Genomic DNA, 27,012 nt, shown 5'->3' on the forward strand with positions numbered 1-27,012 from the left:
GCATTCGATATTTTAGCATCTAGTGTAGCCTTGCTTGCGTCCGTGATGTGCGGGATCGGCAGCAGATCTAAGAAATGACTTATGGCTTCCTGCCGGAAACTAGTTGGGGTGCTGTAAATTGTGGTGTAATGCTGCTGGTAAGCATTTAAAATGTCCATTTGGGATCACACTAGGACCCCCGCGGGAGTCAGGATCTCGGTGATGGGTTTGGTGTCAGTGTCTTGTTTCGTTAACCACTCTAAAAGCGTGCCCTTTTTGTCACGTTCCTTATGTACTCGGACGGCATAGCCTCTAAAGTTATATTTGCGTAGGTCTGCTAGGGCGGTAGAATATTGTGTTTTGGCCTCCGCTACCTGGGCCACCATTGCAGCGTCGGCATCCTCCCGCTTTGTGAGTGTTGCTAGCTTGCGTTCCGACGAGTGTTTGCTCCAGTGTGCGGCGTACCCTCACTACCTGCTTGATGCATGCCCCCCGAGCCACTGCATCCCATTCCACTAGTCTGGAAGTGGCGGACCTCACGTTGTGAGTGAAATACTCTTGGATACTCTGTGCATGATCGCGCTGGAATACCTGGTCTGTCAGACAGTCCCGTGGGAGGCGCCATGTGGGCACCGGTGGGTGGGGGGCCTCCATTGTACGCGCAATATGTGTGCATCATGGTCGGAGATTACCCGGCCTAGATATTCAGTGTGTTGGACTTTAGGAATCAGTGACGGGGTTCATAAGAATCTACCTAACCGGATCCGCAGGTTGTGGGGGATGGAGTGAAATGAGGGTGGTGAGCTCTCCACGCGTCTACTAATGCCCAGTGACTAACCCAGCGGTGGAAGCGCTCGGACCGTGTAAGGGCAGTAGAGTGTGGTGGTGGTGGGTGTGATCTGTCGAGTGTAACATCAAGCTCACAATTGTAGTCGCCCCCTAAAATCCATGAGAGAGATGCAAATTGGGCCAACACGCCTGTAAGGGAGTCCCAGAACCGATCCTGTTCAACATTTGGCGCATAAATGCTGCCGAGCAAAATGGGTTGTCTGTCTAGTATTCCTTCTAACAGCGCATACATACACTCTCTCGGTCCGCTACTCTGCGCGTTTCCTGAAATGGGGTGCCCGGGCGGACCCAAATCAGCGCACCCCGTACAAATGCTGAGTATGACGTGGCACATATAGTTCCTCGCCACCGGGACCGCAGTCTGTCAATCTCTGGCGTTGTGAGATGCGTCTCTTGCAGAAATGCAATGTGTGCATGTTGGCACTTGATGTAGGCGTAGATTGGATATCTTTTGCGCGGTGTGTGGAGACCCCGTGTGTTTAGTGTTAGAATACTAACATCTGCGCACTGCATGGGGGAGCCAAATATACACTACCTGCGCCGTGGAGCGCTATCCTAAGTGGTGAGGTCATGTGTGCTGAGAGCGACCTAGCCATGCTGTCCTCATAAAGGGCCCATACCAACCCCCATCCGGATGTGCTGGTCGCCCTGATGCTCGTGTCCCCCGTGGGGTGTAGGGTAAAGGAAAACAGGGTGAGTAAAACATGTAACTGGGTGGGGAAACTGTCCCAATACCTGGGGCGTATCGGCAAGCCCGATACCTCCAAACCGACGCTCATGAAAGAAGAGAGCGAACAGTCAATTTGTGGGGGGTGGCAGTGCGCGCCTGCGAGGTGAGGTCTCGCCGGGGCGTTAGAAGGATCAGTGTTCGTCGTTGAAGAGTGTATTGAGTCAAACATGCCGTGACGCACAATGAGGGTATCTTCCTGTCGGGATCATCCGCTCCTGCCCATCGGTGCGGGATGTTACCGGACCACTTCTTACGTTTCCTTCAGTGCAGGGGGATCAGCGATGAGAGGAGTGACCGGGGGTAGGGTGATAGAGTCAGCTGTGGAATGGGCCTCGTTGCCATCTTCTTCGCTTCCCAAAGAGAAGAGTTGGGGGACCCCCTCAATGTCCTCCTCAGAAGGGGGAGCCCCTAGATCAGTAACTGCCTGGAGGGCCTTGCGACGTTCCCGTATGATCTGCTTCAAGTCCGGGGAGTCAACCATATGGTGCCCTGTGGGCTCCCTCCAGCCCTGTTGTCCCAGCGTTTGCGTTGGTTGCAAGGCACGCCTCCTGTTGCGTGGTGCCCTTTGTGCGCGCCCTCGCGGTGCAATCCAAAGCCGGACCCCGTGAGCAGTGGTGGTCCGCCCATTCGCAGGCATCTGCTGCAGTGGAAAAGAAGTGCATAGTACCGGCATGTATGATCTTCAGGCGGGCTGGAAATAGCAGAGAGTACTGAATGTCATTCGCACGCAAGCGGTGTTTCACCTCCAGAAAAGACGTTCTGAGCTTTTGCACCACTTTGGCGTAGTCAGGGAAAATCATGACGTGCTAGTTTTCAACTTGCAGGGGACCCACACACCTGGCGGCCCGCAGTATCGCGTCGCGATCCTGAAAATGGAGGAATTTGGCGGGCAGTGGGCGAGATGCACTGCCGGGCGGCGGCTTGCGTGCAGGTATCCAGTGAGCTCGCTCTATGGAGAAAAAAAGCTGTACGGTCCTTGGTTGGTGCGAAGGACTTGACCCAGGCCTCCACATATTCGACGGGGTGTGTCCCCTCGATGCCCTCCGGAAGACCCAGCACCTGAGGGCTGGCTGTATATCAGCAAGGGATCTCTCTCCCTCCCTCACCTTATCGGCTAATTTCCGATGGTCGTCGCGGATAAGGTTGATGTCCGTGGCACGGGTGCCTAGTCGTTCCTCCATGGAGGCCCTGGAAAGTTCAATGGCTGCCAGGACTTGGTCCAGTTTGTCCGAGATGGTCGGGTCCGGTTGAGCTGTGGCTGTTTTAGGGGGTGTGCTGGTACGAGGCTGATTTTCCGGCGCCGTCTCTGGGACCGATGTTTGTTGCGGGCCCTAGGCTTCCCTATTCTGCCGTCTGTGGGTATCTCCCCCGCTCCCTGCAGAGCTAGTCGCGGGGGCAAGCCTGGGGTAGCACGCTCTTGGGGTGCGATCGCCCTGCTCGTGGACTTCTTGATGTAGGAGGCGTAGTGCGCCCGCAGGTCACCAACAGCCCAGCGGGGCCCGCTCCGTCGCACCACCAGCCGTGCTTTCAGGGGGTGTCCTTGTGTCACCTTTGCTCTCCGTCTAGGTCGCCTTCAGCCTCTCACGTGGGGGCCCACAGAGGATGGTGGCAGGGCTCGTCCCGGCAATCCCCGGGGACCAGCCACGAAGAACGAAGAACGCAGAATCTGTGATTCTCCTGTGCTTAGTGATTCTTTCCCGCGACGGGGATAGCCCAGGCGCTCACTTGTTGCGTCTGCGAGGGGGGGCGGCTGCTCGTGTTGGCCTGGTCACTGTGCCCGGGCCGCCATGTTAGGGTCAGGCAAGGGTAGTCCGTGATTCGGCCCCCCGAACGTCCTAGCTTGACAGGGGGGGCCAGAGGGGCAGTGGGGAGCAATAGAGCACGCCGCTCACCTTCTGGGCACCATGCTCGAAGTCCCGGGGGCAAGCCGGGTGATGGACGCGAGCAGCGTCACTTCGCGGGTGCCATTTTGAGATCAGCCATCCCCGGCGCGAAAACTATGCCGGTCCAGAGTCCGCTGGAGGGGGGGGCCCTCGTGTCACCAGCCCCAGAGTCCGTTCCCGCTGAATGCAGGAGAGGGTGGATGGCCCCGCGGTGACGCCGCCGCCGCAGGTGTGTCGCCGTCAATCTTCGGCAGCCCGCGGGCCTCCGGCGGGGTAAGACGGGCCCACAGTGGTGGGCGGTGAGGGATGTAGAGTCGGCACTGCGCACAACCCGGGCACAGGTTGCTCGCCGGGCTCTCTCCCAGCCAGAGATCGGCTGGCCCGGCGCGCGCTGATGTGTAGTCCGGGCTAGTGACCGGCGGCCGCCATTTTATGTCCGGGTCCGGGGGCGGGTCTCGCCGCCTGTAACTCTGCGGGCACCACCGATGACCGCTGCTTACAGGCACCCTCCGGTGCAGCCTCGAGTCCGGTGCCAGGGGAGGTGATTTTCTTCCCTGGTCGACGAAGTGGAGCAGTCTTCTGGGCCGCCCAGCTGCAGAGCCTCAGCAGAGCGCGTCCGCCATCATGGCTTGCTTAGCCACGCCCCGTCGGATCAACTCGGTTACATGCACATATATCCCTCCTGCTACTTTTCTAAGTGGGTAAACTGTCACTTCTACCTCATCTTGCTCACTCTGGCTTCCTTCAATCGCTGTCTCCTGTTTTTTCCTTTTCAGGTTTCTTTGCCCATCTAATTTCGAGTTTCTCTGTTTCTTTCCATCTGCAAATGCATTTGACTCATTCTACAATGTGCAGGCGCATTCCTGCAACCCTCATGTTTTCTATGGGTGGATCATCAGAATGAACCTCGTAGCTCTGGTGCAGATTCACATTATTACTGAGAATGGCAGGAATGTGCTGTATCTATGTGATAAGGTGCATTCCTATTCTTTCCCCCAGCGCTGGAGCACAATAGGCTGCCATGCCCCAACACCGGCACCCTTGCACCCCTATGCAGGGGGGCCTGCATTGCGAGGCTAATTGATTTTGTGCAGGGAGGGACACCTTCCTGCACAAAATCAGTCAATTCAGACGATTTTCTCTTTCTCTGACTCTAGACTCTTCACAGTCTGGCTTCAGTATCGAGACAGCATTGGTCGAGGTCACCGACAATATCAGGCTGGCATTAGACAAACATCAGTCAGTCATTCTCGTCCTGCTCGACCTGTCCGCTGCCTTTGACACCATCTCCCACAGCATTTTAGAACATCGGCTCTGGGAGATTGGTGTCAGAAGAAATGCCCTTAAGTGGTTTAAAAGCTACTTATCTGACTGTATGACAACTGTTCAGATTGGAAACAGCATTTCATGTGCTAGACCGGTGAAGGTGGGAGTGCCACAGGGCTCTATTTTGAACCCGACACTTTTTAACCTGTACCCCCTTGGCTAAGGTGATCAGAGCCTACGGGTTTGATGTCATATCATATGCAGACAATACGCAGATTCTGGTCACCTTAGGCCCAGACCCTATTGAAACTAAGCAACGTTTCCAAAATTGTCTGTCCCATGTGGATCGGTGGAGGAGATCTAACCACCTTTAACTTAACGGTGGTAAATCGGAGATCATGCTCTTTGGCAAGGCCACAGAACACTGGGCACATGACTCGTGCCCAGTCAATCTAGGTCCCTGCCCAACCATCAAGGAAACGGTCCGCAACCTCGGTTTTTACGTGGACAACCAACAGTCCATGAAAAGCCAAATAAACCACATAATTGGGACCTGTTTTGGTGTTATGCGCAGTCTGCGGAGGGTCTAAAAATGGATCCCCATTGAGGCGCGGAAGTCATTAGTCCTGGGGCTGATCATAAATCGGATGGACTACGGCAATGCCTTACTGCTCTCAATAAATGAAAACCTTCTAAACAGGCTTCAGATCCTGCAGAACACAGCTGCTAGTCTTGTTTTAGGTCTTCCATATAGATCTTCTTCTGCTCCATGTCTAAAAACCCTTCACTGGCTTCCTGTGAAAAAACGGATTCTTTTTAAAACTCTTTGTCTGACTCATAAAAACATGTATGAATTTAGCCCAAGATATTGGTCAGGAAAGTTACGTTGGTATCAGCCACGTAGGGTACTCAGATCCAGAAATGAGGCTTTGCTAACCCCCCTGAGAATTCAAATGGCTAGAAAAGAGCGTAAAGCTTTTTCTTTTCTCGCCCCGGCATCCTGGAATAAAATGCCCTTACACCTACGCTCAATCTCTGACCATAACTGCTTCCGCAAGAAGCTAAAAACATGGCTATTTGATAACTAAGTAATCAGTTTTTGTTCAAAGCCGTCTTCATGCGCCATGAGACTCCCGGAGTGATGTGTGCGCAATACAAATGCCCCTGACTTGACTCTGTGTACTGCAGAATGCAGCACACAACCCTAAAAGTTTTGGAAACAGGAAATATTTTATACTTTCCTACACAAGCAAGTACTTGAAAATAGTATATTCTCACTAAAAGATTTTTCATGGGCAAGAGTCACCCACTGTTTGCACTTTTTTGGAAGCTTTGCACTGCCAAACTTATTATCATGTTGCTGACCTATCTCATGGTGGAGGCACTTTATCATCATGAATTTCTTGGGGGATAGATGTGACTGCACCATGAAAATTGTTATTATCATTTCATATGTAGCAGAACTTGAGCAGAGTGGAACAATGAATTGGAGGATATAGGACTGCTTATGCTCACAAAGCACCATTGTGGATGGTTGCAAGAGAATGAGTTCCAAGCATGGCCAGTGTGGGAAGTGTTTAGGTGTCAGGTCATCTGCCTAGTAAGGGCCAGATTTATCATAGTATTGTATTGCACTTGCATCACGCATGGTGTTACCAGGGTAACGCAATACTAAAGTCAGATTTACCAAGCAACGCAAGGCCACCTTGCATGGCCATGCATTGCTTGGTAAATCTGGAGTAATGCAAGGCAGCGCAAGTTGCTACCTTGCGTTACTCTGTCTTTGGAAGGTTTTCCAAGGGTGGAGCATGATTGTTCCCATGCAGCCATCCATGCATTTTGGAGCATTCTCAGATTTAACAAGACTGGTAAACCTGCAAATGCGTCAAAATGCTACACCTTCCCAGTGGAGGCGCAATGAGTAGAAATATTTTTATTTCTCCTTGTTGTTTCCTCATACTAAATGTGCTTCATTGTATGGCAGATTGATAAAACTGGTACTGAATGTTCAGGAGTTGCGGTCCTTAAGAATTGAGTGGGGTGAGAGACAGCTTTGCATATATTTGTACGTACTACTTTTGTGAGGTTGAATGACTCTTCTTGTCAGGTGGCTACTGCTTGGTGTCACTTGTTAAAAAAACAAGATATTGCCTTTACGAATTATAGGTGGATTTTGATGTATCTAGTTTTATACCAAGAGGGAATTACATAATGTTGCTGCCTGTATGGAGTAGGGGGTTCTATTGCTGTGTGGTGTACTGAAAAGTAAGGTAGTCAAAAGAGGTACCAGTCGAAACTGGAAGTATCTTTTTAAAAATCACCTGAACATACGATGACCCATTTCCAGAGATGACCCTGTGGTTGGTGTACAGTGTTTTGAAGGAGGAGATTCTGGCCGTGGAGAAACCAGTGCGGCTCCTTCCGGGCTAAGGAAATGTGGTCAAATAGGCATAGGTGTGGTATTTGTCTATTTGACTTTGAATTATTTGGAATCTTCCAAGTAAGTAGAGTGGTTCTAGTTTGTTTGTTTAGTCTATGCATAACAGATCTAGTGGAGTGGTATCCTAGAGAGTATGAAGAAAACCAAGACATGAAGGAGATACATCACAGGGTTGATCTTGTGGAAAAGGCTCTTCTGGTGATATGGTTTGCTTGAAGCATGAGTGCAAAGTTGCAGTAAATGATCACTCACAGGTTTCTTTCTCCAGTTGCTGTCAGTAGAAGAGGACTGATTTCCTGGATCTGGATGGTGTTAGATTGCTAGCGCTGCCATTATCCACAGGTGAGTATCTCAATTTAGCATGAGCTGATTTTCAGGATACTGAGTGTATTGCCAGTACAGTTGTAACATGGTAAGCCAACATAATCTGAGATGGTTCTCTGGATGCCAAGTTACTTTAGCTTCAGAAAAAGGAAGGGGTGATGAACTGAATAATGGAGGTGGATAGTACAATATGTAATGGGGCAGGGACTCCATTTTTGTAGACCGTGTTCTTAAGGCCACTGGTTTTCCTCCAAAAACATTTGTAGATTTGAATGAAGGCTGCTCTTTCGATTAGTATTTCTAGAAGCTGACTATTTATGACTAGTAGGTTTGCAACTGAGTCTGCCGGATGAAGGCTGATGTTCTTGAAAGTGTCTTGATAGCTGAGAGTTTGAGGTCTTCATGGTAGGTAACTGAAGTAATGGAAAAATTGATGATAGTTCTTGCTGGCATTTGTTATGAAGGCTTGAAGCTAGCAGGTGACGACTTGCTACAGGCAACTGATTTTGACCAGTTCTTTGAATTGGAAGGTTCTGACTCATTTGAAGGAGGCAGGGGTCCTTCATGACCTTGAAAACCTTATTTTTATTACTGGTGAGTGGGAGGGGTTGCCGGGTGTGTTTTTTCTCCAGTAGAGCTACAGATTCCTCGATTTTAAGAAGAGGTTGTCTGCAATATTGTCACATAAAGCTTTTTGGGTCTTTTGTCAGTGATTAGAGTCTGAGGAGATACTTGGTATTTGACTGACAAAGATGTCAGAAAGCCAGTGATGGAGTTGCTTTACTTATGGTTAGTGTTAAGTTGACTAAAAGGCCACCAGGGAAAGCTAAGTATTACATGTTTGAGTGCCTTTCATTATTTGTAAGTAGTATTGTTGTCCTTGTAATAGTAGTTCTTCTTAGCATATTGGCATTGAAGGAGTTGAGGTGGTGGCTGTTGCAGATAGTGGATAGATGTCCTCTTTCTGTGATGAAACCTGAGGAAGCGAAGACTACATCCAGGGTGTGTCCAGCTCTATGTGTCTGCCTTCTGACAAATTGGGAGGGTATGCAAGCCTCCAGTATGTTAGAAGCAATCTTGTGTGGGAGAGGTTTGTTCAGTCAAATCAGAAGTTCAGGCCTCCTAGGATATATAGATTGTTGTGGGTTACAGTGCCTTTATAATAAAATCTATAAACAATTCATCAAATAAAATAATTTTTGTACAATTCATGTATTTATGTGTTATACACTGGAAACACCCTGAAGATGAAAACAATCTAAGAATCAAAAAAACAGATGCTCACTGCTATCTCAGGTAATTTCTTCACAGGATTTTCAATCTCATGTGCAAGATTACAAATGTGAAGTCAAAGCACCAATTGATCAAAGTTTTGGAAAGACGGCGGCCTGCTGCTATCCAAGCCAATCTGTTCTCAGAATTCTAGTTCTCACCTGCTGGACTGATTCGAAAAATATCTAGACAGAAAACTCCACATGGGGACAAGTCTCAAATTTGCAAATCATCAGTGCTTCTTTATAATGCCTTATTCTCAAGAAAGCATTACATGTAATGGGGCAACACTGTATTCCTCCGGAACCTGGGTAAAGTAGATCAGTGCTACAATAAGTTCTGTTGGGTCATTCGACTGCTTAGTTGTAATGATAATAATTCATAGTCAGTCTCATCAGTAATTTAAATTCTATAAAATGAATCAGAGATACACCACATGGTATAGTTAATACAACATGTATATGTTATATGAATATATTGTATTACATATGGCTACTATACAATTAAATTCACAACAACAAAATTATATTTTGACAGACAGAAAATGCGACATAGATAGTGACAGGACTCAATACAGACTTACAGAAAATGTCAATACAATTGACATCTCATAACAATATGTAAACATAAACAAAATTCATAGTATTCCGTCCTTTTAGAATCAATGTAGTTCAACAACCACCCTATTTTGGTTTCACACTGGTTTAGACAAGGGGAGTGACTCAAGACGTGAAGTGGCCCGGGATGCTTATGTTATTATGACAACATCACAGAGGGTCTTCTTCAGGACTGGTGGAAAATCATATAGACAGCCTATGTAAACAAGCCATTTTATTCTACTGCTTAGTAATAACAAAAATGCTTGTTTGCTCGGCAGGGAGGTCCAGAGACCGCTCTGCCCATCAGGCGGGGGCCTGTTCTGGAGCGTGGAGGGGCACAGAAGTTAAGAAAGATACCTAGCTGTGAAATGTTTTCGCCCCGGTGTCGGAGGACCCCGACTTGGCACCAGCCCAGCCCGCTGGCACCCGGAGGTGGGGAGGGGCGCCGGCCTTGGGTTACGCAGCATCGCAGCCGGGCATAAAATTAGCAGCTGGAGCGATGAGGCGCCCAGCAAATATGTGGTGATCAGCAGAAGAGGAGAGGTAAAGGGCGGGTGAAGGAGCCCGCGCGTGCACACCTCCAGGAGGCATGGTCGGGAATGCCCTCCAAATGCCGGGGCATTAATGACGACAATACCTCTGTCATCACGGTTTAGGGCCTTAATGAGGGCACTACTGCTATCATCAGACCCGAAGCCAATAACAGTGTTGGTAGAGCTATCCGCGTTAATTGTGGTATTACAGCAATCCCTGGATATTTATTGCGGCAGCGGCTTCTAATCTGGGGCCATTGGCGGATGTTGGGGCTACCCTAGGGCATTAATGGAATTAAAGGTGTTCCACGGGACTTAATGGGCACTCCTCCTGTAAACGCTCATCAGGGCATTACTGTCTCTTGGGTGGCAGACTCTTAACAGGTAATGGCATGTGTGATGGTGCATTAATAGCAGGTAATGCCCCTTGTGTGATAGTGCTTGAACGAGTCACCAGGACTGAAGAGTCAAGAGTTATAGAACGTTTTAGAGTTCTTTTCATGTATTTGATTGAAAACTGCAACAACGTGAAACTCTGAAACCCGGTTCTTTCCCTTCTGTTTTTTTGTTCAGTTTGAAAAACATGAAACCCCGAAATCGGAGTCAGCCAATGTGTGCAGCAGCTGTGGGGATTAACTGCAACCACCACACCCCACAACTGTGCAGCCCTGAACCCCGCTCTCCCACGATCTGTTGAGCTGCACCCCCTGCGCCCGGACTGAGCAAAAAGCACAATCTTTCTGATGTATGTTTGTGACTTTTACAATTTCCTGCTGCAGTGTCACCTTACCAGTAAAGCTGCAAAGAAAAAAATATTTTTTACTCGCACAATTAAAGGCGACTTTACACACAAGATCCTGAATATTGGATTGGGGGGGGGGGGGCTGGAAAATTATAGAGCTGTGTCCAGTGCTGAGCCGAGATTGTAGAAGCTCTTTGCAGCCAGGCTCCTGAGTCATCTTGCAAACGAGCTGTAGAAAGTAAAAGAAAGGCGCGCGACTCCCATTTGCGGAGGGAGGAGGTCAGATAAGGCACCGAATGGTACAAGGAGTGTAAACTAAACTCCAGCAGTTTACCAACAGATGACATACGGGCACCCTTTTAGATTAACAACACTTGCGCATAGCGAACAATAGTGGCCGCAGCTCCCTCTCGCCGCGCTTCAGTTGAAGTTTAACAAGGAGCGACAGGGGGGTTTGGGAGGGGCAGTTAGCGACCTGGAAGGGGTGATGAGAGCAGGCAAGCAGTGTGGGAGGGGGTGAAGATGTGCGCTGGGACAGGAACAGCATATGGCAGACAACGAGCTTGAAAAATAGTGACTGAAAGGAACGAGTGGTTCACGCGCGTGAGACATGTGGTTATAAGTTATGGCACCCGTGTCTGGGCACGATAATTGAAACCACATGGCCGGCGGTGCGGGTAACCGACATCAATAGGCCATGGGTGGAGTAATGCGCCTGCCTTTGGCCTATTGCGTGAGGTCTTGGAAAAATACTCGGACGCAAAGGCCAATCACGGAAGCCAAAAGCAAAAGCACACACACGAGCGTGTGCGATTCCAGGCTCCGTTTTCAAACCCCAGACAGAAGGGCTCTCGCTGCGCAGCCCTAACAACAGAGGTAAGTGTGAATGAGTGTAGTGTATAAAAACAGATACAGACCATAGTAATTAATACAAAGGTCCGTTGGGAAAACTCACCAAAGAAGGTGGTGGATTCATCTGGATCTCGGATAGAGCCAGAAGACAATTAATCGGATTCAGTTCTTAGTCAGTGCAAGCGAATGTGCTTGTTCTCCGTGTACAATTCTGGGGGAATATGTTAAATATGAGCTATAATTACTTCAAAAATAGACTTAATCATGCCTCTGTGAGAGGAGCCAATGACAAAAAGTAAACTCACCCATCTGGATGGTTAATTCCAGCAAGGACAACCTGAAGTATTTCCAGGAAGCAACTGTTCCAATGCTGCATGACTTAGCATGGACGTGGCCTAGTGAAGAATATACGTGTTGGTAACTGCAAACACACGCAATCCTAACAATAATTGAAACACAACTCTATCACACATAGTGATGCTCAAAAAGACGTGACTTGCATTGCCAGTGAGTACAACTTGATGGGGGACATCTCCCATGCAGTGATTCAGATTTTTAAAAATAGTGGGGCGTGGTAGTGACATTCAGGACAGCTTGCATAGTCCGGTAATGGAAATGAATTCAATCTACATGGAAGAATTGCAACAGAATCAAGAGCCATGCAGATGGGTGAGTTCACTTTCTAATATCGGGTCCCCTCACAGAGGCATGATGAAGTCTATTGTTGAAGTAATTATAGCTGATATTTAATGTATTCCCCCAGAATTGTATATAATTAGAAAACCTACAGGTATATAAAGGTCCTGGTCCTTACGTTATATATCCCTGTTTTCATGCTATCCAACTTGGCTCTAGTTGTAATTTCTGTATCTTTTATTTTATTACAAAGTTAATCCATTTTTTAACCTTCATCCGACCGTGTGTCTGCAGCTTTCTCTCGCTTTGGCTTGATCACCCATCTTTTCCACCAACGGTAATTCCTACGTTTTCCCTTTTCTTCCCTTATTCATTTGATTATCTGTCACCACCATTATTCAGATTCTTACCCCCTTGTTTTTTTTTTCTTTATAGAACATTCAGGTTTTTATCATATTCAGATAACTGTCTGTTTTCTAATTTTGAAATTTTGCCAAAGTTAACAGTTGGTAAGTCTATAGTATCCCCTTCCATTATCTCCATTCTTTCCTTTTTTCCTTAAATGGTTCTGGGCCAACAATGAGCACATATCTTTTATTTTTATGCTCTACGTCTCACGTGGTACTTTTCCTATTTTAGAAACACATTTTATGTATATATTAGGCACAATTAATACTTATGTTGGGTAAAGAGTATCTTCCCAATTCACCATCTTTTACTAATTTGTCTTCACTTGGTGGACGAAAGTCTGTATGGTGCAATTCATGTTATTTTCATTTTAGCATTTTTGGACTTAGTGTACATTACCTTATTTCCACATATAGAAATCATTGTGGCTTTCCTGATGAAAGTGTTGTGTATGCCAAAACGCGCATAGACGAACCATCACATAGCCACCTGATTTTCATGCTCAATTCTTGCATGTAAAAGTTTTTTTTTAATTGTACCAATATCATTGGTTCTTGTCATTTTTGTCAATAAGTTTGTGTCTATCCATTGTATCTTGTATCCTGTATTCTTCTTTGTTTTTTCATTTATGTTGTAATATTGTCTCAATTGCATATCAAGATTTTGATGAATATAATGATTTTAAAGAATTTTGTATTGAATAAATGAATTTTTAATGATTTATTGTGTACACTGAGTCCTCAACATTATCATGTCCTGTAGTTAGGCCGCTAAACTATTTTAGACCTTTAGTTGCCTAGGGGTTGTTTTCTGAATTATGTTACTTCCCTACCCTAGGTACCCATGTTAGTAGCAGGGGGTCCTTGTTTTTTTACGTTGATTCATCCAGAATTGTACACAGAGAACAAGCAGATGCGCTTGCACTGATTAAGGACCCAATCTGATTAATTTTCTTCGGGCTCTATCCAAGATCCGGATGAGTCCACCTCCTTCTATGGGGAGTTTTCCCAACAGACCTTTGTATTAATTCCTATGGTCTGTATCTGTTTTTATACATTACGCTCATTCACACTTACCCCTGATTTTTACATAGGCTGTCTATATGATTTTTCGCCAGTCCTGAAGAAGACACTCTGTGATGTTTTCATAATAACACATGCATCCAGGGTCAAAACTTAGATCCACAACCACTTCACATCTTGAGTGACTCCCCCTCTTTAAACCAGTGTGAAAACAAAATAAGGTGGTAGTTGAACTATATTGATTCTAAAAGGACATAATGTTATGAATTTTGTTCGTTTTTACATGTTGGGGTGAGATGTGAATTGTATTGTAATTTTCTATAAGTCTGTATTGAGTACTGCCACTATCTATGTCACATTTTCTGTCTGTCAAAATATATATTTTTTGTTTCGAATGTAATTGTATAGCAGCCATATGTACTACAATATATTCATATAAAATATAAATGTTGCATTTAGTACACCGTGTGGTGTATCTCTGATTCCTTTTATAGAATTTAAATTACTGAGACTGACTATGAATTATCATTACAACTAAGCAACTGAATGACCCAACATTACTTATTGTAGCACTTATTTATTCTCAAGAAACGGCAAAGCAAGATAATCCATTGTGATCTTTGCCTTGCCCAGGCCATGCAAAAGAACAATTAAGAGTTCCGCACTTACTTCATACTGATTACAAATGAGACACTGTTTAGAATCAGTGCCTTACGTCTGCCACCTGTAAGTAAAGGAGGCCAATGGAAGGACACCTAACCTCAGTTTGATATACAAACTTCTAGTTGAAGTTGAGAAGATGTAATCCAGCAACTCTTCAAATTTCAGTTCACATTTAGTTACCAAGTGGGCACATCTCAAACTACCAATTGATGGAGTCATTTGCAGCTTCTTCCATTCACAATACCAAAATCTTGCTTTCACATTTCTATGCAAAGTGGGAGTAACAGAAGAAGTATTATGTTAGTGAACTCTCAGATCTAATGCTGCCAAAGAAGAGTTAATGTACCTCAACCATGGAATCTTGCAAGCAGAAGGACTTTCTAAGATATCTGTTAAGCCCCTCCTGTTGGGTTCAATTTAATCTATGGACCAAATGCCGAGCCAGTAAAGAATAGGTCGCAGTTTGATATGCCCAACTACTAATTTCAATGATAAGTTGATTCTCAATGTAGTTAGTAGGGTACTTTTAAGGAGTCTCAACAGAGGTCTTATAAAGATATTTTCAGCTTCCCCAAGAGCATCAATGTTACAATACCCCAGAATCCGTAGCCATAAAATGCAGTGCTAACTGCTTGTGTACTGTACATTTCTATTGCTGAGGATACTGGATGAAAAAAAGATTGGCTAGTGAACCTAGCTATGGTTGTTGACTCTGCTTCAACATACTAGTGCTTTTAGAGATTTGTGGTGACCATGACTGAGAATCAGATAAAAGCCTGACACTAAGACAGTTAAATATTACCCTCTCTCCAGAAGGCTCACCCAGTGCCAGCGCTACCCCGAAAGTGCTTGTGGGTGTTATGGACATCAACTTAATTTTAATCTGTGGACCGAAAGTAGTACAAAACGGAAAGTGAATTGCTCTTGTGGTATCTGTATCCCTCAAGGTGTTTTTTGATACTAGGAGAGTGTCACCCAGAATTAATAAAGCAGGTGTTTGTTGTCTAACTGGCTAAAATAGGTGAATTGTTCTCACAATTGCTCAAGTAAGCCACAGAACCATTTATAAACAATAAGTAATGAGTGGGGGCCAGGATACAACCTTGTTGCACACCTTTACTAATTGCTACAGTCCCTGTTAATTCTTAATTTGTACTCCATTGCACCTGTGCAACATTATTGGTAATATTGCATTGAATAAATCAGAAGGAACATCCAGCCCCTTTATTGCCCCCCAGAGGTTCCCCCTTGAAACCATATCAAAGGCCACCTGTAAGGCAACAAAGATTTCATTAAGGCTACCCCCATTAATGTCCACGGTCTTCGACCTGATCATATGGAAGCAAAAGACCTGATTTACCATACTAGTCCTTGATCTAAACCCTGCCTGGAAATAACTACGCATCTCAGCTACAGTGACTTCTACATTAGAAAGTGCATTGATATAGGGTTCCTAAAAGGATAGCTCTGAGAAGTATTGGTCTGCAGGGATTTTATCCAGTCCAGGAGCCTTCCCAGCTATCTGGGTGCATACAGCCAAATGTGGGTTGTTTATTGAAAATGTGAGCCGGTGTGTCTTGCTGGACATGGAGCAACATCAGTTAAAGTATTACCATCTAGGGGCATTGGAGGCCATACTGCATGAGGCGCAGGAGCATCATTACTGTTAATAGTGGGACCTGCAGTAATATTTCCATCTGTAGTTGCTCAATACAACCTCCTGAACTTTTCTAACCACTCATGGGTCAGAACATGGTTCTCTGGGTTCATGTACTTTTAACGTTCCTTGTAGGCTGCTTCCAATAGGTACTCCCACATTCTCATTTCCAAAACTACTTTGGCCAGATCAAGAATCTTCATATATGCTGTCCTGGCCTCACATATGCTCATTTCCCCCCTGATTGATGGTATTAACGTGGAAGGTCTTAGCAACTGTGCGATATTTGTTACTTGTGTTCCTATTGACGTGTTAACATACTTTTAAGGATCTTTTAGGGAGAATTCTTTTATCTCTGAACAAGTGGCTACCCATCATTTGAAAAGTAGAAAACTACACAGAACCAAAACAAATATAGTGTGTCAATTGCAGGCATAGCTTCAGGGGGTATTTAGGCTATCCCACTCCCTAATGAATATGGTGCCCGCTTGAAAGTTGGGTCGGAGGACTCTGACGTTTGCGGCTGTATCTATGTTGGGTTTTCCTGAGATCATGAACACTCACAGTACAAGTCAATAACCTAAAACAGGAAATTTGCGAGGCGCCACCCCCTGCAAGGCTTTGACACTAATATTAACAGCATTGTCACTAATGATGCCAGTGGTAGAGGTATAGGTGCAGTCCTCACACAGGCAGATAATGAAGGTAAAGAAGTGAATATAGCCTTTGCATCCCGCTCACTCACACCAACGGAGGAAAAATACTCTCTAATTGAGAGGGAAGCATTAGCTTGTGTGTGGGGACTGGAACACTTTCGGCAGTATATCTGGGGAAAATAGTCACCTTACGGTGCGACCACAAACCGCTCACAAAGGTAGTTACCGTAAAAGGGCTATATAATGCATCAGACAGACTGGCACGCCTGTCTGTGAGACCGCTAGATTACAACTATGACGTGCAGTACCTTCCAGGTGCAAAAAACGTAGTTGCTGACTTCCATAGCAGACTACCCCTGCCGGGCCCTGAGGAGCCAGCGGAGAGGGAAGAGGAATTTTGTGTGGCAAGCATCAAAGAGGAGTTCTCCAGCAAACAAAAGATGAATGGAATAAGGCATACCTATAGGACAAGACACTTCAGGAAGTGCACAGACTCATTGTTAGTGGCTAGCCTAGCAAGAAGTGTATGAGAAATGAACTTAGATCATTCTGGGAACTCAAAAATGAATTATCAAGAGAAGGTGAGCTCATTTTGAGACAAGGCAAAGTTACACCACCTGTCGCACTCAGGAAAAGAATATTAGACATATGCCATGAAGGACATCTTGGCATAAACAAAACAAAACAGAGCTGGTATTGGTAGCCAGGCTGCAACCTAAAAATTGAACGTGCTATGAGAACCTGCGTCCAGTATGAAAATTCGGAGAAATCTCAGATTACGATGAAACCCCCTCTGCAACCATTACAATGTCCTGGCATGCCATGGGAAAGAGTGGGCATAGACATAATGGGACCCATAAGTAACAAGGAAGAACATGTACACATTGTGGTCATGGTGGACCATTTTTCTAAATGGCCTTAGATTAAGATATGCCATAAATTGAGACACAGGATATAGTCACATTCCTGGATAGAGTTTTCACCAGGGAAGGCATACCTAAAACTGTCGTTAGTGACAACAGTAGCCAATTCACATCAGGGTGCTTCAAGAAGTTCATGGAAAGGAATGGAATTAAACATAAAACTACTTTAGTGTATCATCCCGCTGGAAACGGTGCGGTTGAACGCTTCAATAGAGTAATAAAAGGCAGAATACAACTCGCTAACAACATTGCACTGTGTTGGAAGAAAGAAGTGTACAAAATAATCTGGGCATACAGGATTGCACCAGGAGAGAACACTCACTCCAGCCCTTTTGAGTTTATGAGAGGAAGGACACATTTATCAAAGGACATCGTTGGATGGCTCAGAACAGCAAGGAGAGCAGAGTGGTCGAGTGAGTCGGCAATGGAGAGCATCCAAAAGAAACAAGGGGCATGTAAGGAAAGATATGATAAAAAACATATGGGCAAAGAAATCATTATCAAAGAAGGAGACAGAGTGTGGGTGAAGAAATGTGGTTTTGTTGAAAAGGGGCAAAATAGATTTTCTAAACTGTTAGTAGTGGAGAAAGTCTTCTGCAATTCTGTCCTCCTTACTGATGGGAAAGTGTGGCACGCATCCGCGCTATCAGCTGGTACATCTACAGAGGGAGAAAGGGACGATTGATCAGAGCACGGCCGGATCGCCACAACAAGAGGAACAACAGGAGGGCACTAATAAGAAGGATAACTTTGACGGGTTGATCAATGAGGAATCAGAGTCGGAAGGAGAAGGGAACTGCCCACCCGCATTATCCCAATCCAATGGCAACGTCGTTGTTATTGACCAGGCGCACATTGAGTCCATCGGGGAATACAGAAACGCCGGCACTAGTAGTTCGGCCGAGTCTCACGGCGGGGTGAGTGATTGCCAGTCAGAGGAAGATCTGGATCCTGAGGAAGTCATTGCGAAAGAAGGAGACCCCATCATTAGCAATGCTGAGGGTTTTACTGGTACAGAGAGCAACATGGAGTCTGAGGGAGAACAGGAAAAAGAAGGAGACACAGCAAAGGAAGCAGGATGTGTCAGTAGACGGGCCGAAGTATTGTGAAGCCCAGCAAGTACAAAGACTTTGTTTGTGACTAACATACTATATCCGTGATTCTCCTCCTTCTCTTAATTGGGAACCACTACTTTGTTTTCCTCCGTAAGGAGATGTGTTGTGTTGGACAATTTCCTTTACTCCCTAAGGTCCCCTTTAGGCCCCCGTCCCTGTCACGCGTGTCCCTGCCCTCGCTCTGGCTCAGCAAGACATCAGCTGGCATTCTATAATGCCAGATGACAGTTGAGTTCGACAGTTGACAGTTGGATTATTATTGATTCAGCCTGCAGCCAGTACGGAACCCATCTTCTGTGCTGGTGTGTTGTATTTCCGTATTACAATTAAAACTTGTACAACTACTGAACTTAGCATAACGTCCTTCTTAACACTCTGTACCTATGAAGTGCTTGCTTAACCCTTTCCCTCCTGCTCCTCCTTCCAAACACACAACATGGCAGCGACAAACAAAGACAGGCATGCCACCTCAAATGGTGGCAACGTGTGGCACACGGTGTCACCCCTCATGACACTGCCACCCGGTGAAGAAACACTATGACACAGTGAGCTGGAAACCCTTGCTCAGAGTCTATTTTCAGCTCGGGATTGAGCTCTCTCTGCACAGCTGGGCTCTAATCAAACCCTCCCAAAGACATGGGAGGTGGCTCTGAAGAAGTTCCTATTTTCCGCAGGAGATAATAAGTGTAGCTGTTTAAGCAGACAGGGGGCAGAATCCCCGTTTGAAATACACAAACATGCCCCCACACAGTGTGCAGCAGGTGCATTGTCCCACTGATATAATCTTACTGGCATTTGACTAGTTACCTGAAGGTGTTACAAACAGATCACTGCAGCTGGCACTCATTAGATATCTCATTGGGATAGTCGATTATACTTAAATCAATTACCCAGTTTTAAATACTCCATTCATCGACTGCAGAAGGATGAAAGACTCAGTCAGCTTTGCAGGGAGCAGGACTCCTTGTCTTCGTATAACTAGACATGCTTGAGGCAAGGGTAAACTCTCAGAACCGTCTTAGTGGATCGAATCTGATTCGGATTCACAGACGAAGACTTCACAGCACTAGTGGGTAGAGCCCTTACAAGTGACAGTCTGGTCCCACTCCAGCAGAGTGAAAATGTGGAATGGAATAACCTACTCAATATGAGGAAGAGATTGAAGCGCATGGAGTCGCATGCACATTATATGCTTCAATATTTAAGATCTGGGGTTATTCCATTGGGTTTACGAGTCAGGAATGTTCCTGCACTGTTTATTGAAGTCAGAAAGTTCCTGGAGCGGTGGTCGCTTCTTGCCAACCGCTGCTCCAGGGACTGGATGATGTTAATCATCGAGACAGCTAGAGACATGATGGAAGCCCTAAATAAGGAAATCCTGTCCTTAGAGGAAAAATTGAATTCCTCTACAGCACTTGATGAGGCCAAGGCTAGATTGGAAAGAATTAACACTGATATGAAGGATTTTGAAATATACCTAACTAATAAGAAAACTGAGAAGTTAAAAAAGGATATCAGGTGGTACACCCAGGAGAAGGCATATCCTTACCTGCAGGCTACCTTCTATCAAGACTCCAATTACAATCAAGGACAATCAGGGAATCCAAATAGATTTCGCAGACGAGGACAGAATTTTTCTGACACATTTTCCACTGACTCAGATAAGGAGGCAGGGCATGAAAACGAAGACCAACATTATGAGGGGCAGCCCTTTCGTGGCAGACCAATGGGACATCAGACATATCGAGGGCAATCTTCTCCTTTTTTAGGCAGAGGTCAGTTTCGGGGGAGGAACAAACGTTGGGAACCAGACAGGAGGGAGCCCCAGCAGGGGGCCCCTCAACATCAACAGCCTTATGTCAAAACCAGACACAACCAATATTGGCGTTGAATACTGACGTTATGACTTCGGTAGACAGGGATGATGATTTACCAATTTTTAACTTGTCATCCATACAGCTGAATAGGGAGGAACGCTTGTTACTTAGTAGAGGTCTCTCCTTTGTTCTGAGTACTCACCCCAATATATTTAAACTATATCAAGATCTGTTTGCCTTTTTCAGAAAGGTACGTTTGAAAAGTTTTTTCAGGAACGTCCCGCTGTGATCAGCGAAGTTAACCGCTCTAATTGCAAACCTCCTTCACAGTTCACCCCTACAGTAGAAATGGTTGGTCCTGAAGTCCACATTTTTTAGCAATCTGTTTTAAAAGAGGTTGGAAGGTTGGTCAAAAATTCCCAATCTGTTCAAAGTAATCTGACAGGAATAGAGAGTAAGGCCCTCCAAAGTTTAAGATCTAACAAGGAGGTGATTGTGAAACCATGTGACATAGGGGGAGGAATTGCTGTTTTGATCAAACTGGATTATGATAATAAGATCAATAACATGCTAGCGGTAACACATCACTATAAAAAGGCACATCCAAGGGATCTCACTAAGCTGAAACAGACTATTGAAGATATGACCGGTAGGGCTTTGGAAAGAGGGGATATTTGTCAGCAGGAATTCAATTTTTTAAATAAATCTTGTCCTGTTATACCCACCCTCTATGGGCATCCCAAAACGCACAAGTGTGTGACGGATCCTCCGATGCGGCCTATTATTTCGACAATTGGCTCTAGTACAGAGCCTCTTTCAAAGTTTGTGGACTCGTTTTTATGCCCACTTACCCGTACCTATGCTTCTTTCATCCGTGACACAGGTGACATCATCTTGAAACTGGAGGGTATGCCATTCAACCCACAGACTGAGATTTTGGTAACGCTTGACATTGAGGCGTTATACACTAACATACCTTAATGTCAAGCGTTACAGGCAGTAGCTGACCTCCTATCTAGGACTCCAGGTGACAGACCGGATGGATTTGTACTGGAATGTCTGGAGGTTGTTTTATTTAACAACTTTTTTGAGTTCAATGGGGCACTTTTTCAGCAAATAAAGGGCACGAGCATGGGTGCTTCCTGTGCTCCTAGTGTTGCGAATATTTACATGGGTGAGTGGGAGAGGAGAAATGTATTTAATGAAGCGGCTCCATTTTTCGACAATGTCGTCACGTGGAGGCGCTTCATCGACAACATTTTTCTCATTTGGAGAGGAACTGGTGATTCCCTACAAGAATATCTACTCTGGCTTAACGCCAGTGATTGCAATCTGACCTTTACTGCCAATAGTAGTTCACAAAGTGTAGAATTTCTTGATATTTGGATATCTGGGACCAATTCAGTGCTGGAGGTAAGCCTGTTTCGCCAACCGACAGCTAAGAACACAATTCTCCAGTATCAAAGTTATCATCCGAATATTCAAAAGGATTCTATCCCATTTGGTGAGTTTCTTCGGATTCGAAGAAACTGCACCACTATGACTGAATTCCATAGGCATGGAGATGCATAGAAATCTAGGCTTTTAGCCAGAGGCTACCCGAATCCGCTGGTTCGCCATGCCTTTAAGAGGGCAAAATATTACAATAGAGATGCCCTACTGGAAGGCAAACAGCGTGCAAAGAAAGATCAAGTTGTATGTGTGGTTAATCACTCTCCCTACAATTTCAAATTGAATAACATCATCCGGAGAAACTGGAAGATAATTAACACAGGAGAAGAAGAGATAAACCTAGAACAACCACTGGTAGCGTTCCGTAGGAATCGCAATCTACGTGATATTTTAGTCCACACCAAAGCAGAGAGTTCAAACTAGACAAGGCAAACTACCATTACGGGATTACCCCCTGTCTTGGGGAACCACAGAAGTGGTGGTTGCCATGCATGTGATACAGTTTCTTTCACTGACCTTTTTGTTTACAAAAACAAGCAAATTCAACTTCAAGATTTTACCAATTGTCGGAGCAAGAATATAATTTATTGCATTACTTGCCCCTGCAATATGGTGTATGTTGGCGAAACTTCGCGTGAATTCCGAGTTCGTTTGAGCGACCATAAATCTGCTATACACAATAGTCGGATGAAGCGCCACTTGTTAAACATTTTCATGAAAACCACCACACTGAGAAAGATGCTCGCTGGTGCATTTTGGAAAAAGTAAAAGGGAGTGCAGGTACTCCTATGGATATTGCTTGCAAACGACGCGAGTGCTTCTGGATATTCTTCTTTGACTCTGTCAAACAGGGTTTGAATGAGGAGATACAATGGATTATTACTAATCCTTGGTAACAAACAGGATTTAAGAGGTAGAGATAAGATGGGAGTTCATTAGAGAGAGGATTGGTGGCAGACTTGGCTTTGATCTTATAGTCATGCCGCAATATCTGAGAATTTGAATATAGGTTACTAGATTTTGTGATAACTAGTGTTTTTTTTAGAGGAAAGCAAATTTATATACACATCTGAGACTACGCAGGCATGCTGTACTAACCAAGATGAGTCATACTCATGATATATATTAATTTCAGTCTTCGTTTTGTAGCTAACATTTTTATCTGAGAAGTTGCATTTAGACTTCTTTCCTTTGTCAGATGGTTAATGTTGTTTTGGGCACATTATTTGTGGAGGCAGAATATAAATAATACACAATAGAAAAATCACACAGCTTTAAATTATTGGGTCTATGTCCGTGATGGGTGCCCTCCCATAGCTTAGATTTCTATTCTGCATATGTTTGCGTTAAGCATAGTCGTCTTTACGATAGTTAGACGCGAGCGTAATGTAGGCAGATACTATGTATTTTTTTAATATTCCCCTAAGATGGCGTCGGGAGTGACAGTCCCTCTTCTATTTTTATCTTTATCGACTTTGGGAAACGGAAGTTATGGGGAGGGTTCAACGTTGCAACAACACAGGTGTTATACGTAGAGATGAATTTCGGGTAGTATTTAAGGACATGGTTGGTTATTGATGGTGAACTGTGAGGAGAGCTGCGATCGGAGGCTGAGGCGACTATCGATTGGGAATTTAAAAAGTCTTGAAAAGTAAGTAATCGCTGCGAATGAGTCTAGTGCGGCCCGTAATTTCTATAGAGGTGCCGCAGTCGTGTTTGTGTCGGCCGTTGGGTCCGGTGTAGGTTGGGGAAGAAGAAGGAATCAGCTCGGTTCATGCGGGTAACTTCTGGGCACATTTGCTGTTCTCAGCGCTGCCATGGTCTATTCTTATCGCAAATTACCGTCATACCCCCGCTTTTGTCTCTGCTTTAAATTATTGCACTGACTACTACGAACTAGTGGGTTTATAAATTGAGTCAGGTATGGTTGATGAGAAACATCGCTAACCCCAATGCTAAAAGAAAGCCTTTCTTCTCTTTTCTATTTTCTGATATATTGTGGCAACATATACAGATTCACCTTTTTCTGGGGCTATAAGGTATCATAATTTGGTGTAAGGTTGTGTGAGTTGGAATGGATGGTCTGTGTGGTGGTCCAGATTGTTGTCTCAAATGTAAATGATTATATATAAATTTAAGGGCATACCAGTAAAACTTGTGTATACATATATTTTCAGATTCAAAATCGAGGTCTAGAGATCCCATGTTGAATTGTTTCTGGCGGGTCCTGATGAAGGTGGTCTCCATTGCTGTTCTTCCACCGAAACGTGTTGCCCATTTTCTCCATATTTAGATCAAATGACTACGGTCACATATTGGACAACAGATACAATGCGACAGGATGATTAGTGTCAGTTTTTGATGTGCTGTATGTTTAGAATGTATGTGTGATTATGTGTGTTGTGGCTCTCTACCTGGTTCAGTAGAATTGTTCTTGTTTTTTATGAATTTGTGGAATTTATGTACCGGATATATACTGATGATCTGAATTTGTTGATATATATCTTCAATGAGTTTTTGTGCAATGCATATCCAATAATCTTTTGTACTTAGAAAAAGGATATAAAGAAATGAAAAAAGATTTTAAAAATAAAATAAATGAGTAAACTCAAAAAAAGTGAAGATATGTTTTGTGTATGCCTTTATGGTTAGAGGTATTCCCTGTGATAAAAGTATTTATAGGTCATGAGGGAGTTTCTTAAATGTTATGGATCGAATCTGGTAGCCTGTGGGTGATAATACCCTGCAGGATATCGTTTCTCTCGAAGGAGCTCAACTCACGGGTCTTTTGACGGCTGTTATCCTTCTCTTTCTAGGATACACACAATGATAAGGACTGATTGAAACGGATCCAAGAAGATTGCTTCCTTTTCAGAATCCCGCCATCCCTTCTAGACTTCCTTCACAGCCAGTGCCTTTACCCACCCACACCCTCCATCTCCCTACTTGATGTGCCATGTTCAATTGGATAGACTTTGGTGACGGTCGCGACATTTTAAACTCACTGCCTTGTTCAATGGGATGCTGGCCCTCAGTAAGGTTAGAAAGCGGCACCAATGCGCAACTTGTTTGAACTGTAACTCTCCTCCACTTATTCTATGTGACCTAGTCTCTATACGTCACCAGCCACCACCACCTCCCATTCTCATTCAGATCCCAATTATGATCATTGAGTACACTACCTCTTTCACATGGACGCTTCTTCTAGCTGGGACAACCACCCACACTATCCACGACCCCTCCTCCTTCACCAAAACAGTGTAACTCTTCTGAGGATACTGCTGAACAGAAACCACAGAGCTGGCCAGATGGCAGAATGCTGAGCACCATATAAACACCCGGAGTAAAGACTACAGAACCAAAGACATTGATCACCAGTGTGTGGGGGTGCTATAAGGAACAGCAGTTCATGCATGGGAATGCTTTAATGCGATGATGTATTTTGCAATCTATTGAATTAAGAAACTACCAGAGAGCCCATCAAAAAACATGGAGGGATTATTGCAGCAGTCGTCGAAACGTTGCATATTCAGGGTATAGTAACATATGGATTCCAATCTTAAACACAGGATACGCATGCAGCCTCCTGTCTGGCTCAGGCAGGGCTCTTCCTGCATGCTTCAAATCCACGTTTCTGTAGAGCATGTTGATATGCAACAGCCACCCGCCACCTTTTATTTATCCTGTATAGAGACTGGCGACGGTGTTCAGTCCTGTCTACGATGTATATTTTTAAATATATATACACACTTATAATTTATATGTATATATTTATATACATACATATATATATATATATATATATATATATATATATATATATATATATATATATACACAAATATAATACATATGTGTGTCTATATATACATATTACCTACTGGCGGTCGCCAGTAGGTATATATAGTTAGGATTTTTTCCCTATGGGATTTTTGAAAATTCTATGTCTAATAACTTTGGCGTTTGTGGACGGAATTGGCTGAAATTTTCAGGAAAATGGAACATTTTATTTCTGAGCAGCCCCTGGAAATTTGGGGGGGGTTCGTCAAGGGGGGGCCGAGAAAAAAGGGGGGTCCCAAAACGTGTTTTTAACATTGAGTTTTCCATAGGGCGGTTGGCCTCACTTTTAGCCCGAACGGCTGAATGGATTTCCACGAAACTTGGCAAAATTGTAGGGACTGGTAGCCCGATGTGCCTTTGCTAGGTCTCAATATATGTGCTTCAGTGGATTTTGAGAAATTAACGTTCAAAAAAAGATATATATCTGTAACAGCGGACCGGGCAGCGCTCCGGTTCGCGGACTTTACGCGTAACGGAACTTCGCGTAGCGAAGCTGATTGGCTCTCCGGTGTCTGTCAACATTCTAAACAGTCCGGAGCGGCCGCCATCTTGTCTCTCGGTAGGATTGAGAGACAAGAGGAGGCCAAAACAAAGGGGGAAATGACCATAAGGGGGCATAGTAGATCCTCCCTGACCCCCTAGGTTTAATGTGGAGGCTTTAAAAGGGCCCCGCGGGGCAAAAAAAGAAAACATTTTTTTTTGTTTTTTTCCGTGGGTAGCGCCCGGTTCGCGAACCGGGAAGCGTTCTGGGCAGCGTACTATAAGGAAAAAAGAATGATAGACTTTTCAAATACTGTATGTTAATTGATTGTTGGTTTTGTTGATTATTTTTTAATTTTTTTTATTTTTTAAGCAATTATTTATTATTGTAATTGTGTTTCAAAATTTAATAACATTTCTAACATTTCATAGTAGATCCTCCCTGACCCCCTAGGTTTAATGTGGAGGCTTTAAAAGGGCCCCGCGGGGCAAAAAAAGAAAAAAAAATTTTTTTGTTTTTTTGCGTGGGTAGCGCCCGGTTCGCGAACCGGGAAGCGTTCTGGGCAGCGTACTATAAGGAAAAAAGAATGATAGACTTTTCAAATACTGTATGTTAATTGATTGTTGGTTTTGTTGATTATTTTTTAATTTTTTTATTTTTTAAGCAATTATTTATTATTGTAATTGTGTTTCAAAATGTAATAACATTTCTAACATTTCACTAGTTTATGAATTACATATAAAAATGATTAAAGACTCAAATAATTTTTAAATATTACATATAATTTTATTTTTCGGATTGTTTTTCAAAATTTAATAGAATGTCTAACATTTGACTGTCAGATATGTCCTCTTGTTGAGTGAACATAACTTC

This window comes from Lissotriton helveticus, chromosome 2_1 (genome assembly GCF_964261635.1).
Source record: "Lissotriton helveticus chromosome 2_1, aLisHel1.1, whole genome shotgun sequence".
Classification (NCBI taxonomy): Eukaryota; Metazoa; Chordata; class Amphibia; order Caudata; family Salamandridae; genus Lissotriton; species Lissotriton helveticus.